Source organism: Stylophora pistillata, chromosome 8 (genome assembly GCF_964205215.1).
Source record: "Stylophora pistillata chromosome 8, jaStyPist1.2, whole genome shotgun sequence".
Taxonomy (NCBI): domain Eukaryota; kingdom Metazoa; phylum Cnidaria; class Anthozoa; order Scleractinia; family Pocilloporidae; genus Stylophora; species Stylophora pistillata.
Window position 1 is genome coordinate 9970362 of NC_142526.1, and position 13539 is coordinate 9983900.

The 13539-nt window shown below is 37.5% G+C and overlaps 1 long non-coding RNA gene across 2 annotated transcripts; it reads right to left on the reverse strand.

Annotated features, from left to right (window-relative positions):
* Positions 1-4173: 4173 nt before the first annotated feature.
* Positions 4174-13531, reverse strand: LOC148724893 (uncharacterized). Of its 2 annotated transcripts, none has more exons than XR_015991026.1 (4): positions 13344-13531; positions 12233-12325; positions 7028-8363; positions 4174-6040 (listed from the first exon to the last, which is right to left on the reverse strand). It is a non-coding gene; the product is annotated as an uncharacterized LOC148724893 (long non-coding RNA). The 2 variants fall into 2 exon arrangements; XR_015991027.1 differs by lacking the exons at positions 12233-12325; positions 13344-13531 and adding exons at positions 10784-10885; positions 11180-11273.
* Between the last annotated feature and the right edge of the window lie 8 nt (positions 13532-13539).

Consider the following 13539-nt stretch of genomic DNA (forward strand, 5'->3'; position numbering starts at 1 on the left):
AGCAATGCTATCCTTTTAAAAATCTGACCACCGGTAGGCCATAGGGTAGGCCACAGGGTAGGGCCATGACCTAGGCCACCTTTTGTCCACACCCCGTCACAGAACATAAATAGACAACAAGATAAACTTGGCTTCATTCGATTTGCGTTTTCCTCGACAAAAAGATTTAAGGTTGATTGCTTTCGCTTTTGACCTCGCAGGTCATTAATTTTCGCAATTTCGTACTGATAGTCACCTACGAAGACTACTTTTTCCCAGTTTCCTGCTCGCACTAATAACGCATTCATGTATCGAAATCTAATATGGCGGACAACACGGATGTTCCGAAAACACTGACCCCCAGTCCATGGACCCCCTTACGGACCTGGTTCACGGACACCTGTACGGACCGGTCCTCGGATCCTCTACGGACCCCCCTTTACGGACCCCCCATGAAAAGACAATAATAACAATGACAACCTATAGAGATTTACTTGCCGTTGTTTTTTTGTTCGTGATGGCGAAATTTTGACTTTTAATATTCCAAACATTACCGTGGCAGTGAAAGGAGGAAAAAAGCCGACTAAAAAGTAAAAAAAAAAATAATAATTAAAAGACCGATAACCTAGCTAACTTGTGAATATATACCCTTCTGCATTCGCTGCCACTGATTGTTTCCGCCATTTTGTTCGGCTCATTCCCCTGCGTGTTCATTGACTCGTCCCAGTCTTCCACAATATAATATTCCTTCTCTTCTCTCTCGTGCAACCATGGATGACTGGTGAGCTTTTGAATTCAATCACCTTTGTTCCTTTGTTTTTCTGTGACATCTACATCTAAAACAGTTTACAAATATATGTTGCTTTCTTTAGCAGCAATTTCGTCTATGAAATTATATCAAGTGACGAGGTGAGTTGAATTTAATATATTTCAAATGAGCAAGTCAAATCTCTATAAGTTGTCATTGTTATTATTCTTTATATGTCTTTATACTGGTCATCTGTGACAGTATTCTCAGCCGGCGAAGATCTCTTTAGACAACTACCATTCAGAGCACCTGTTGATGTGCTGCCGAACACTTCCAATGCTTTTCCCCATCAGATATTCTTCTCTTGAATCGCTCGAAAGCCTTATCCCTCCCTTTACAATAGAAACCCACGACGGCTTTCAACACACTGGACATGACGAGATGTGATGTAAGCCGTTGTCAGTAGTGACTAGGTCAAAAGGTTGGAATAACGTTGCGTGCTGCGTGGCGTGGCCACTGACCAGAACAGATTAGTTTTCAAATAGGTTTAGATTAAGTTAGCTCTTTTCAAACAAAAACTATTAAAATTTAAAAAAAAAAAAGGAGAATATTTTCAAACTGTCAGTTTAAGTAAAACATAGTAAACATTGCTATAAAGTGAGTATATATGGAAGGCTGGAAACTGGTTTACGAGTTTAAAGATCTTTAATGACCTCTAAGATCTTCAACTGCACGCAGCAAGGAGCGAGTATGGAGAAAGTGGCGAGATGCGAAACATCTTGAAAGCACGTGAGGGTAAGCATTGAACTGCTATTTTGACGGTTGACGGTAAAAATTTATTTACTTTTTAGACAACTGACCTTTGAATATTAGGTCCTCTGACGGTGGACGGTTAAACCCCTATGAGACCCTTTAATGGTGCATCGTCTGGACTTTTGTATTGTGCGTGTTTAACAAATATTGAGATGAAAAGAGTGTACTCATTGGCCGATAAGTGTGTCTGGATGAAATTATGCAAACATTTCTAAGAGGTCACACTTTCTCTAATATTCCAAAAATATTTTATAATAGCAAATGAGGATTTTTTTTCCTGTGTTAACACAGCCTCATCTCAACACCAAGGATTGTGAGTAATAAAAATAAAAAGAAAGCCCGAGGTTCAGTCGAGACTTTGCACAACTTTCTCGAATTCTCCCAATCCCTGTCGTGTTTAGATGGAATGATAACACAGAAAACCTTCTCTTTTGCTTGATTGTTCTACCTATGGTTCAATTTTTAATTTCAAACTATATTTTTAAAGCCTCATTCCTTTAGCAAAACATTTACTTTATAAGAAATTGCCACCCCTAAATCGAATGTTTTCATCTTCAAGATATGAACAAAGACATTGTTTGCAGACGCCATTGCTGCATAAAAAATCTATCTAACCATCTCATTTTCAATCACTTGCCACCCAAAATGGCTGCAATGGAGCTTGATTTCCTCAAATTGTTTCAAATCCTGTTTAAACAAGACAGATGGGTACAGTTGGTTCAAGAGGACAACCTGCTCCCGTCTTCAGTATGGTGTCACAACGCAGGGTGTATGAATTCCTTGTGCTGGACTAGACGAAGTTCACTTCGAGATAGATATGAATGGCGATGCTCCAGGAGCAGCTGATATGGAATACCATTGATACGCCATACTTCTTGGTTTTATGGCACTAGGCTTTCATTTTGACAAACTATCAACTCTGCAACATACGCTTCGGCTCAAATTTTGCAACTTCTCAAGCATGAAACTTCACTTAATGACGAAACAAAACCAACAGAAACGGTGGTAGATCGCGGGTATCACTAAACTAGAATGGTTTAGGTATCATTCAAAAACATGGGCATGGTACGCATGCAGGAGTTTTTTTTTCGGATACGTAGGTTGAAATGGGACATTATATAACTGATGTCGGTGTCTGAATAATTGTTGGCAAAAATAAACTGCATTGGTACAACGCTTCCTGCAGTCCCCTCTACAGCCCTCATTTAAACTTGTCACGCAACGCTATCCCTCTCTCCAACATTGCATGACGAGACTAAACAACAACCTGCTCGTAGGTTAATTGTGCTTATTGCCTTTCCTTCGTCAGAGACAAAGTTCTAGTCATTATTCTGACCATTAAGGGCCAGAATCAGAAATTCTGTTTGGTTTTTCCTGTGCAAGAAAATGCACAATAGCGTGCAGTTTTTAATTGGTGTAAAGTAATGTGGTGGCATATCCAGGGAACGAGGTTGAGTTTTGGCATCGAGTGTCGGTCAGATTTGAAGTACTGGCCGCGCATCAACGATAAGCTTGTTACAGTTTACACTCATCTTTCGAGTGAACTTAAATATATTTATTTAAAGTACAAACCTAATACTGTGAATCACTACTATTGTTAACGTACTAATGAAAACAACAACCCTTGGGAACAGTAATACAACCATCTTATGTAAACGTTGGCGATTGAAACAATACGTAATAAATATTGCGAACAAAACAATTGTACTTTTCTGACCAAAAAAAAAAACTTGTGGAAGTCACTGCCACATACCTTTAATTTTAATCAGCCAAAAAACTTGAGGTCTATAAAATGCCTTCTGTGATATATCGTTCCGAGGCGAAAAAAACTTGAAAGGTTTGTTATTAGATGTAAGCAAGAGAAATCCTTGTAAATAAAGTAATCGCGTTCAAATACAACTTTTCATTGAGTGATCCCGCCTTTCTTCCGGTGATTTTAGTAATTCCAAATTGTCATGGATGGCATCAACTTGTTCCGAAGTCTTAGTCTCCATAACTCTCCATGTTAACAAACCATGAAAAGCACTCGACAGCGATTTTGCTAAAATGGCAAAGCCCTCAATTCGAACCAATTCAATTCAATCCGCTGATCCACAAATCCGGCCCAAATACAGGCTCCGTGTAGCTTCTTGTTCAGTAACAGATGGTTGCCTCAAAATACTCTTCCATATAATTTTGCAGTGGAAACCTCTATTTTATCTCTTAGAGCCTCTGGACAAAGATATTTTCCGGTCTCCGTTCTTCGGAACAAGTAAAAGTAGATTTAACCAAGAGAAAGTATCATTCTTCAAAAGATAATAAGGAGGGCTACTTGATTGGTTGTTGCCTATCTGGACTTTGCCCTTTGCGTGCGAAATACGGGATAAGATGCAGGTTGTTTACAAGAAATTGACACGCATTGGGGTAAAGTCCAGGTTAGCTATAAGCGAATTTTACAAGTAAAAGACGTCTAAGCACGTGAGAGGTGCGTGGAAAATTAACCGACCGTACCATTCTGTCCCTTGTGAAATATTTTTCATTGAGGTAGATTATGTCATAAAATTTGCGTTGTTTACTGGAAAATGGCATTTCATGATCTAAAAAATCTAATCCATACTGGCGAGTAAAAGTAACACGCAATTGTAACGAGAAAGTATCGTTTAAGCAATATTTAATTAATGGAAGACTTTTAGAAGCAAAGAAACGGATATGTAACATGGCAGTCGACGCAGAAAGTAAATGTAACTTGGTGGTCGTTTCAACCGCTGCTAAAAGAACAACCATATAGCAAAAAAGAGATTATCAATCAAATATGATTTACGCAAATATCTTGCGCAAGATTTACCAGAGTCAGTAAAACTAGCCTTTCCGAAACAACACGCTATAGCGCCAAATTCGTGTTAGGCCTCCAGCTGACGGTGTATGCGTCGTAAGTGAAGGAGCGGTACACAAAACATGCACGTTTTAACTCGCTAATTGGTAGAAAAAGTTCCCTGACGACCTTTCAAATCCAGACAGATCATAGCGATAAAATCCTCACGAAGGACATGAGCCATTACACTGAATAGATGATCTTACAACCCTTGTAGATGTCATCTTACCTCGCTCCTTTAGCGAAATTCAAAATTGGAATCGCTGATTAACTCATATAAAGCAATGAAATATCCTGAAGTTGCTCCTATCAACATCTGAAGTAAATTTTGATTCAAAATTGTTCTTATAGTCCACTCAGTCTCCTTCAGAAGGAAGAATAAGCATAGTCTTACAACGATCGCAACTCCGCCACTTTCCCACCACGACTAATATATTTCCTTAATTCGCGAACCGCTCTCTCCGACTCAAACGTTGATTCGCTGAAATTTGAAGACCTGTCAAACCACAAATTAGCAAGAACGCTCTGATTGGTGCGACATCGAAAAATACTACAATCTGATTGGTTTGTGATTCACTAAAAAATTGGGCCAATCACATCGCGTTGAGATAACCAAAACAAGATGCGCTAATCAGATTGCTTAGAGATACACCAAATTGCGCTGATCAGATTACACTACACCACAATACACCAATCTTTACGCCAACATAGTTATTTTTTTTAAAAAAAATAACTCAATAGAGGCTGTGTCTATTATCCCTCAGATATTTTTGCAAAGAACGGAACAAAATGTTGACGAACAGCTTAGCTTTACCTCTGTGCAACATTCACTTTCCAGTGTTCTTTGCTTCGAATTCATGTAAAAGCAAATTTGTCTACTACTTCTATAACAACAGCAAAACGCTCTATAAAGTAATTGATTAGTCATTCCATTCAAGCTCACATGTTAACTTTGATTTCTTTTTAAAGTCGCGAACAAGTATATATACTGAAACTGTACTAACACTTGATAACAATCATTTAAATTAGTCAATCATTGGACATAGAAGTAACCTGACCCTGACCATAAAGAAAAGCTATACACTTCTAATAATATAAATAACATTACGTTACTACTGATCAATTTCGGATAACATGCTATTTACCTTTTTTGCATATTCACCTTAAATAATTATTTAATTAAGCATGGGATCGTATATGAAATAAAAGCTATACACTTCTAATTCTCTAAAACTATAAATAACATTACGTTATTACTGATCAATTTTGGATGACATGCTATTGACCTTTTTTGCATATTCACCTAAAAAAAATTATTTAATTAAGCATGGAATCATATATGAAAACTTTTCTAACACTTGTTCAACATACAATTGACCTCATAGTACAACCATTCACATTCTTGCGAAATTTAAGGTTACTGGCCTTCCTCTTCCATTTCGTGTTAACGTTTTCGTAATTGTAAACAAGTGTTTTATTTATGAAAAAGAAAACATAACTTGTACACGATTTAGGTATCATCTAGGTCATTCAATCTAGACCATAGCACGGATATGAACTGACTAAAGAGAGTTCCGTATCTACATCGTCGTTCTCCTCAGCTTCATCTTCACGGTTCTTGTCAAATGAAATTTCTCTGGGCTCATTTTCTGTGTAGGTAGAAATTTAAAAAGTTAGAAAATCTACAAAGTAAGTACAATCATATAAGCTGGCCTCAAACTCTTAAAACCCATACCAGGTTTTCTGGACAGGAAAGCACAAAGACTAGTGCTATTACTCCTGGATTACTTACTTATCCATAGCGTTAATATTGATATGTCGCAATGAAACTTTTGAGATCACGCCATCCAAAAAAGATTTTTCTTAGCCCACTATCTTTACAGGTTTCATAGTATTACAAGTTTTTCATTTCACTCCTGGGGGGGAGATAAATGTTCTATAAACAACAAGAGAGCCTTCCAGAAAAGAATTAATTATTGAAGCCAGCTTCTATTTGAATCTGGATATCCGTATTAGAATATCCTTGGTGTAGGCAGCTGTCAAACAGTTAATATCAGCTATCATTTCATGTAGACATCAGCCTTTCCCAGGAACAATTTGATAGTACGCGTGAAGCATAAAATAACTTTATCCGCTGATTGGGTCGTTGCGCGTAAAATTGAATTGAAAGCGGAGAGTACATGCCTTACTCGTGGTGAGTTATCTAAATAAATTTGAAAACCATCTTTTGAAGAGTCAACTTTCATGCACATCTGCCGGGAAACATGCGATTAAAATACTTTGGTAATTGTCGTACATAGGCATGAAAATACAGAATGGTGCACCTACTGATCTCGAAATATAGCTTTTTGCTTCCGCATTAAAGCCAATTCAGTTTTTTTTTTCTAATGAAATGTCCTTAAGCCACCTAAGTATCTTTCGTTGATGTGGATTGGGCTTTTTGGTCGGAACTTTTGTTCGTCTTTAAATATACATCACAGGAGGAAAAGAGACTCATTTCTGTTTATGATCTAGGTACTCAAGTTAATCCCCGCAGGGAAAATTAAAAAATATATATATGATCATCAGTTTTGTATAACTCAACGCTCAGAAGGGTGAAGAGTATATGGTGATTATTAAGCTTCAAAGTCACATACCGTATTTCCTCGAATTAGCCGGACTTGTTTTCTTCTTCCCTCTCAGCTATGGGGAGAAAAAGGTACATTATGCATACAAAAAGCGATGCGTAAAAGTATTTTATCGTTTTTTAGCATTGTTGTATTTATAAGACTGAGTAGCCTTTGGAGACAGGAAAGGAGGCTGAAAATAGGGTAAGGTAAAAAGGATACGCGTGGGAAAGGTGAAAAATGTGATTGAGAAAGAGAAGGAAACTACAGTATTGTCTCGTGCGTGGGAAAAAGAAGAGTTCCAATGAGAAGTCAAACCTCAGAATTTCAGTTTCGTTTATTTTTCTATGTTCGCGTCAAGACGAAAAAATCTTTACCTCTTTCACTTATGAGCTTAAATTCACGAATCCCTCTTTTATCAATTACTTGTCACCCTGACATGTTATTGCTAGATGTTTCCTGGTTCAAAGTGTTTTTCTCCTTTGTTCTTCTTCGTTTTCTTCTTTCAGTCAAGTATGAGCTGAACCAATTATGGTCTAGCAAGATTTAGTGTGGTGGCATCACAGATCTGGCAAACGATACCTATTAAAATAAAGTGTCTCCCTGCCAAAAGCTTTAAAAAAGAATATAAACTCTTCCTACTTGGCAGGCAGACATCTTGAACAACTTTAACCTATCACAGAGCTCTATTTTACTATTTTGACTATTTAGTATATGTGCTATCTCCTTAAGTGTATTTAACTTTCACCCATCCGTAGCTGCTCTGTGGTAGTGGCCAACTCGAAAGCTTGGCTCCTTTGGCTACTACACACTCTTTCCACTGCTTTGTGTAAATTCATGTATAGTTAGAACTCTCTTCTTTTTTTTCTTCTACTTTTTCTCTTTCTCGTTGTTGTATTTTTAGTAGAATAAGTGTGAATAAAAGAATAAATGAATGAATGAGCTGCTAGACATAAACTTCACTCGTGATACCGTCTCAGTTCAAGTTGGACGCATGTACAGCTCTGCTTGTTTTGTTGCACAGCAAGTATATTGAACACGTCATTACGATCTTTATCGTTCAATCGCCACATATCCTTGGCCTCATTTTCAAAACGAATCCTCGTGCTCAACCATTCTTGTGAAAATGAGTTTAATTTGCATGTGAATGGAAACTTATCATATGAAAGGATTAGCACGAGGACTCATTTTGAAAATGAGGCCAAGGGTAATTCGCAAATGGGCTATCGTAGATGAATTCAAGTGTTGACTCGCATCTCTCTTTAAAATAATTGAATGAAAATGTGTCGGGAGAATAGTTTACAACTTCCAAACATACCTGTACATCTACAACATCTACACATCTTTCGAGTGATAATTCAGTACTCTAAAATAAGAATAAAATAGGTCAAAATTAATCAATGCACTTAAGCTACAAATTATTATTCTTAGAAAGCAAGTTGTTTCTTTAGCCCTTTCAGCACTATGTTTAGACTTAGCACAGCGAGTAAACACTGACAACAATTTTTTTACACATATCAATTAAAAAAATACAATAATGCAAATTGGGGATATCAATTTTTCGGCCTGTTTTCAGTATCACATCTGATATGTCATGAAGAAGATCAAGGAAATTCAGCTCAATAAGTTCATGCTGATACAGGAGTGTTTACAAAGTGCACATAACATGAAGCCCGTTTCCTAAAATATCTCCACGTTATTCCATTTGACAAGGTTAAAGATCGTTAATTAACCAATGCTGAATTTCTAACACAAAATTAAACTTCTTCTGTAGAGCACCAACTATACACAGGCATCAGCTTCGAACTTTCTACTACGCAGGCCCTTCTCAGTCAGCTTGCTTTGAATGACAGCCAACCAGAAAAATAGTTAAAAACACTCACAAGCTCAACAGTCTCACTTAAGAAGCTAAAATTAACGTAGCGTTGCAATGGCAGATTCTGGAGAGAGAGGGAGTGGACCTAGAGAGCTACTACTTCAGCTACAAAACAATGCCTCTTAAAATAACAGCAACATAAGGAGAAAGAGGATTACATTTGAATCTCAACCATTTTCCTCCAAGGGCTGTAAAATGTGTATATTTAAATCGGAAAATCTGCCCCGACTTCAGCCAACTCTATTCTACAAGGAAGTAACCGGACATCTTATGGAGTTGTACTTGAAAAAAGTTCACCAAGTAGTCTGCATTTAAGTGGAAAGAGGTACTCCTTACGAAACGACACGATCGAGGACTGTAAGTAAGCACAATTAGATATGACCTGGCTCGAATTTACTGAATTTACTAGATACGATCTGGCTCGAATTTACTGAACATGAGGCAAAGGGGCCACAAACTGGAAAGAAGACTGTTTGATTGCTCCGAGATGCACCAATTTCAGAAAGAAATAGGCCTCTCGTGTCACCCACGCTCCAACATTGCATTTTGTTTAACAGCCACTAAGCAGTCTTAGTGAAAACTATATAGAGTAAATAATTCTCGATTTTAAAAAGTTGGGGCAGCTAACTTTTCCAGCAACAAAATTAGCTTGGGAGCTAACAATACTTTGATTCCCACACGTCAAAAGAATTATGGGTGAAAATGAAAACTGAACTTTGGAAGAATTTTTCAACGGTAGATATCGTTTTAAGTATAGGTGTTAGTTTCCTCATAGTATTGCTGAATAGAAAAATTTGTTTCAAATCCTTTTCCTTATAAACATTTCCGACATTGAGATGCAATGAATATATGAAGTTCATATATTGTGAACTGCGGTATTAGATACGTATGATGTGCGATCCTCGCACTAGATAGCGCTATTTATGCAATAGCGAAAATCAGACCTGAAAAAAAATCATGCCTGTACGGGACTCGAACCACTGACCTCTGCGATACTAGTGCAGCGCTCTACCAATTGAGCTAACAAGCCAACTGGGAGCAGGCCGTTAAGTTGATTCGTAATAAACCCGTGAAAGTGATAAATGAGATGCAATGAATATATGAAGTTCATATATTGTGAACCGCGGTATTAGATACGAATGATGTGCGATCCTCGCAGTAGATAGCGCTATTTATGCAATAGCGAAAATCAGACTTCAGCGAAAATCAGAAAATCCTCGTAGTAGATACTAGTAGATATTTATGCAATAAATAGCGCTATCTACTGCGAGGATCGCACATCATACGTATCTAATACCGCAGTTCACAATATATGAACTTCATATATTCATTGCATCTCATTTATCACTTTCACGGGTTTATTACGAATCAACTTAACGGCCTGCTCCCAGTTAGCTCAATTGGTAGAGCGCTTCACTAGTATCGCAGAGGTAAGTGGTTCGAGTCTCGTACAGGCCTGATTTTTTTCAGGTCTGATTTTCGCTATTGCATAAATAGCGCTATCTACTGCGAGGATCGCACATCATACATTTCCGACATTACCACGCAATTTTCTGGCCGGAAAGTCTAGTAAACAACGATTTAATCATGGTGAATCCGATGTACACATCGAAAAAAAGGCAAATAATCAGGGCACTCAGAATTTAGCCCTTTTTGAAATAAGCTTTAGTCTCCAAATGTTTTCTCGCGAGGTGTGCCTCGCTCTCAATCCACATTTTCTTACAGCTAGCGAGCATATCATTTGATGACTGATGGTGGTGGCACTTTAACGTTACGAATGACACAACGAGAACGAAATAGAAAGAGCTCGCAAAATCCTCAAACGCTTTGATCACAGCAATAGTTTGAAGAGCCATACAAAATTTGACCATCAAACTTTGACTAAACTTCACATCAAAAATTTAACGTACCCCTCCTTCTTTGCTGAAATCAGTTCCTTTCTCTACGAGCAACCCAACAATATCATTGTGACCTATTCTTGCAGCTTCAGTGAGTGAAGCGAGCCCAAAAAACTAGAAAAAAAAACACAATGAAAAGGTACAGTAACATATATAGCTCATATTCCCTTCTTTAATGATCAATGCAAGGATATATGGTCGAATCTGCTTTTCAGACGACAACACTTTGTAAGTGTTTTTCAAAAATAAGGTAAGAGTATTACCTTGTACAATAATTCACCAAATCATACTGACTCAAACCAATGTTAAAAGGGACACTATGAATGAAGCAACACAGGCATACAATATTGGACTATCAAACTCTGACAAACCTTTACATAACAAATACAGTTTACGCTTCTAACGTACCCCTCCATAGTTCACATCGCCTGCGTTCTCTATAAGCAACCTAACAAGATCAGTATGACCATTCTTTGCAGCTTCAGCGAGTGGAGTGCCCTCCTATATGTAGGAAAAAGAAATTAAGGATAAATCTGGGTTTGGAACAACTAAACTCTGCAGGACTTTTTCAAGCAAAAGGTCAGAAGGAGTTTCACCTTGTACAACAGTTCATCAAACCATAGCAATTCATACTAATAGTTCGAGGGGGCACTAAGAATAAAGCAACAAAATAATACTCTATTCGGGAATAATGAGTATCTAACTTTTCAAGAAAGGCTTTTCAAAGTAACAATTGAAAAGAACTTAATACGTAGAACGTCCCAAGCACATAATACAATTTCATATTGATTAATGGAAAAACTGCGCAGTTTTAAACGATATCTAATCAAAACGTCCTTTGAGTCGTTCCTTTCAAGGTCATGGTTTCCATCATCGAGTAACCGGCTTGGTGCACACTTTTAGCAGTACCTTTTTTACCCGTCGATGATTTTTTTTCAATTACTCTAATTTAAAGAGTATAATTTATACACTAAAAATTAGGCAAAGAAAATATAGGTAACCGTGCTCGTTCGACAGCTATGGACCATGGTACCTCTTTACCTGATCTATCGATTGAAAACCAATACCATGATCAAGGGATGTGTCCACGCTTATTCCCTTGATTACATATTTTTTTATGCGCAGTACACGATGCAATACTGATAATTGAACTTAAACATTCTCGACTAGTCACCACCATCAAACAAATTTAGCCCTTCCTTTAAAAAGAGCATTGGTCTCCAAATAATTTTTTTTCCAGGTTTGCGTTACTTTCTACCCAAGTTTCCCAGTAGCTCGGAGAAAATTATTTTATGACTAAGCTGGCACTACATCGTTACCAAAGAAACAACAAGAAAGGAATAGAAAGAGCTCGCAAATTTTGGAACGTTTTTCTCAACAGTGAAAAAAATTCCACGAACCATAACTTCCAAACTTTGCCTAAATCCGACATAACAAATACAATTTTTGCTTCTAACGTACCCGTACTCCTTTGTTGACATCAGCTCCGTTCTCTAAAAGTAACCTAACAATATCAGTGTTACCATTCATTAGAGCTGCACTGAGCGGAGTGTCCTTTAAGGAAGAAAAAAATTGGAAAAAGCACGGTAATGTAAAAAGGTCATATTCTCCTCTTTTAATGGCCACGGTAAGGATAAATCTGCGTTTGGAACAACTACATTCTGCAGGACATTTTCAAGCGAACGTCAGAAGGAGTTTTACCTTGTAAAATAGCTCACCAAATCATAGGAATTCTTATTAATGGTTCGAAGTGGTACTCAGAATGAGGCAAAAAAAGAATACTCTATCCAGCAATAATGGGCATCAACTTTTCAAGCAAGGCTTATCAAAGTAACACTTGAAAAGAACTTAATGGGTAGAAAGTCTCAAGCGCATGAGACAGTTTGATATTGACTAATGGCAAAACTGCGCAGTTTTAAACGATATCTAATCAAAACGTCCTTTGAGTCGTTCCTTTCAAGGTCATGATGTCCATCATCGAGTAACTGGCTTGGTGCACACTTTTAGCAGTACCTTTTTTTCCCATCGATGATTTTTTTCAATTACTCTAATTTAAAGAGGATAATTTATACACTAAAAATTAGGCAAAGAAAATATAGGTAACCGTGCTCGTTCGAAAGCTATAGACCATCGTACCTCTTTACCTCATCTATCGATTGAAAACCAATACTCTGATCCAAGGATGTGTGCACGCTTATTCCCCTGATTACATTTTTTTTATGCGCAGTACACGATGCAATACTGATAATTCACCTTAAACATTCTTGACTAGTCACCACCATCAAACAAATTTAGCCCTTCCTTTAAAAAGAGCATTGGTCTCCAAATAATTTTTTTCCAGGTTTGCGTTACTCTCTACCCAAGTTTCCTAGTAGCTCGCGAGAAAATTATTTTATGATTAGGCTAGCAATACATCGTTACCAAAGAAACAACAAGAAAGGAATAGAAAGAGCTCGCAACTTTTGGAACGTTTTTCTCAGCAGCGAAAAACATTCTACCAACCATACAAAACTAGACCTTCAAACTTTGCCAAAACCTGACATAACAAATACAATTTTTGCTTCTAACGTACCCTTACTGTTTTGTTAACATCAGCTCCGTTCTCTAAAAGTAACCTAACAATATCAATGTTACCATTCCTTACAGCTGCACTGAGCGGAGTGTCCTAAAAGGAGGAAAAAAATTGCAAAAAGCAAGGTAATGTATAAAAGTCATATTCTCCTCTTTTAATGGCCACGGTAAGGATAAATCTGTGTTTGGAACAGCTG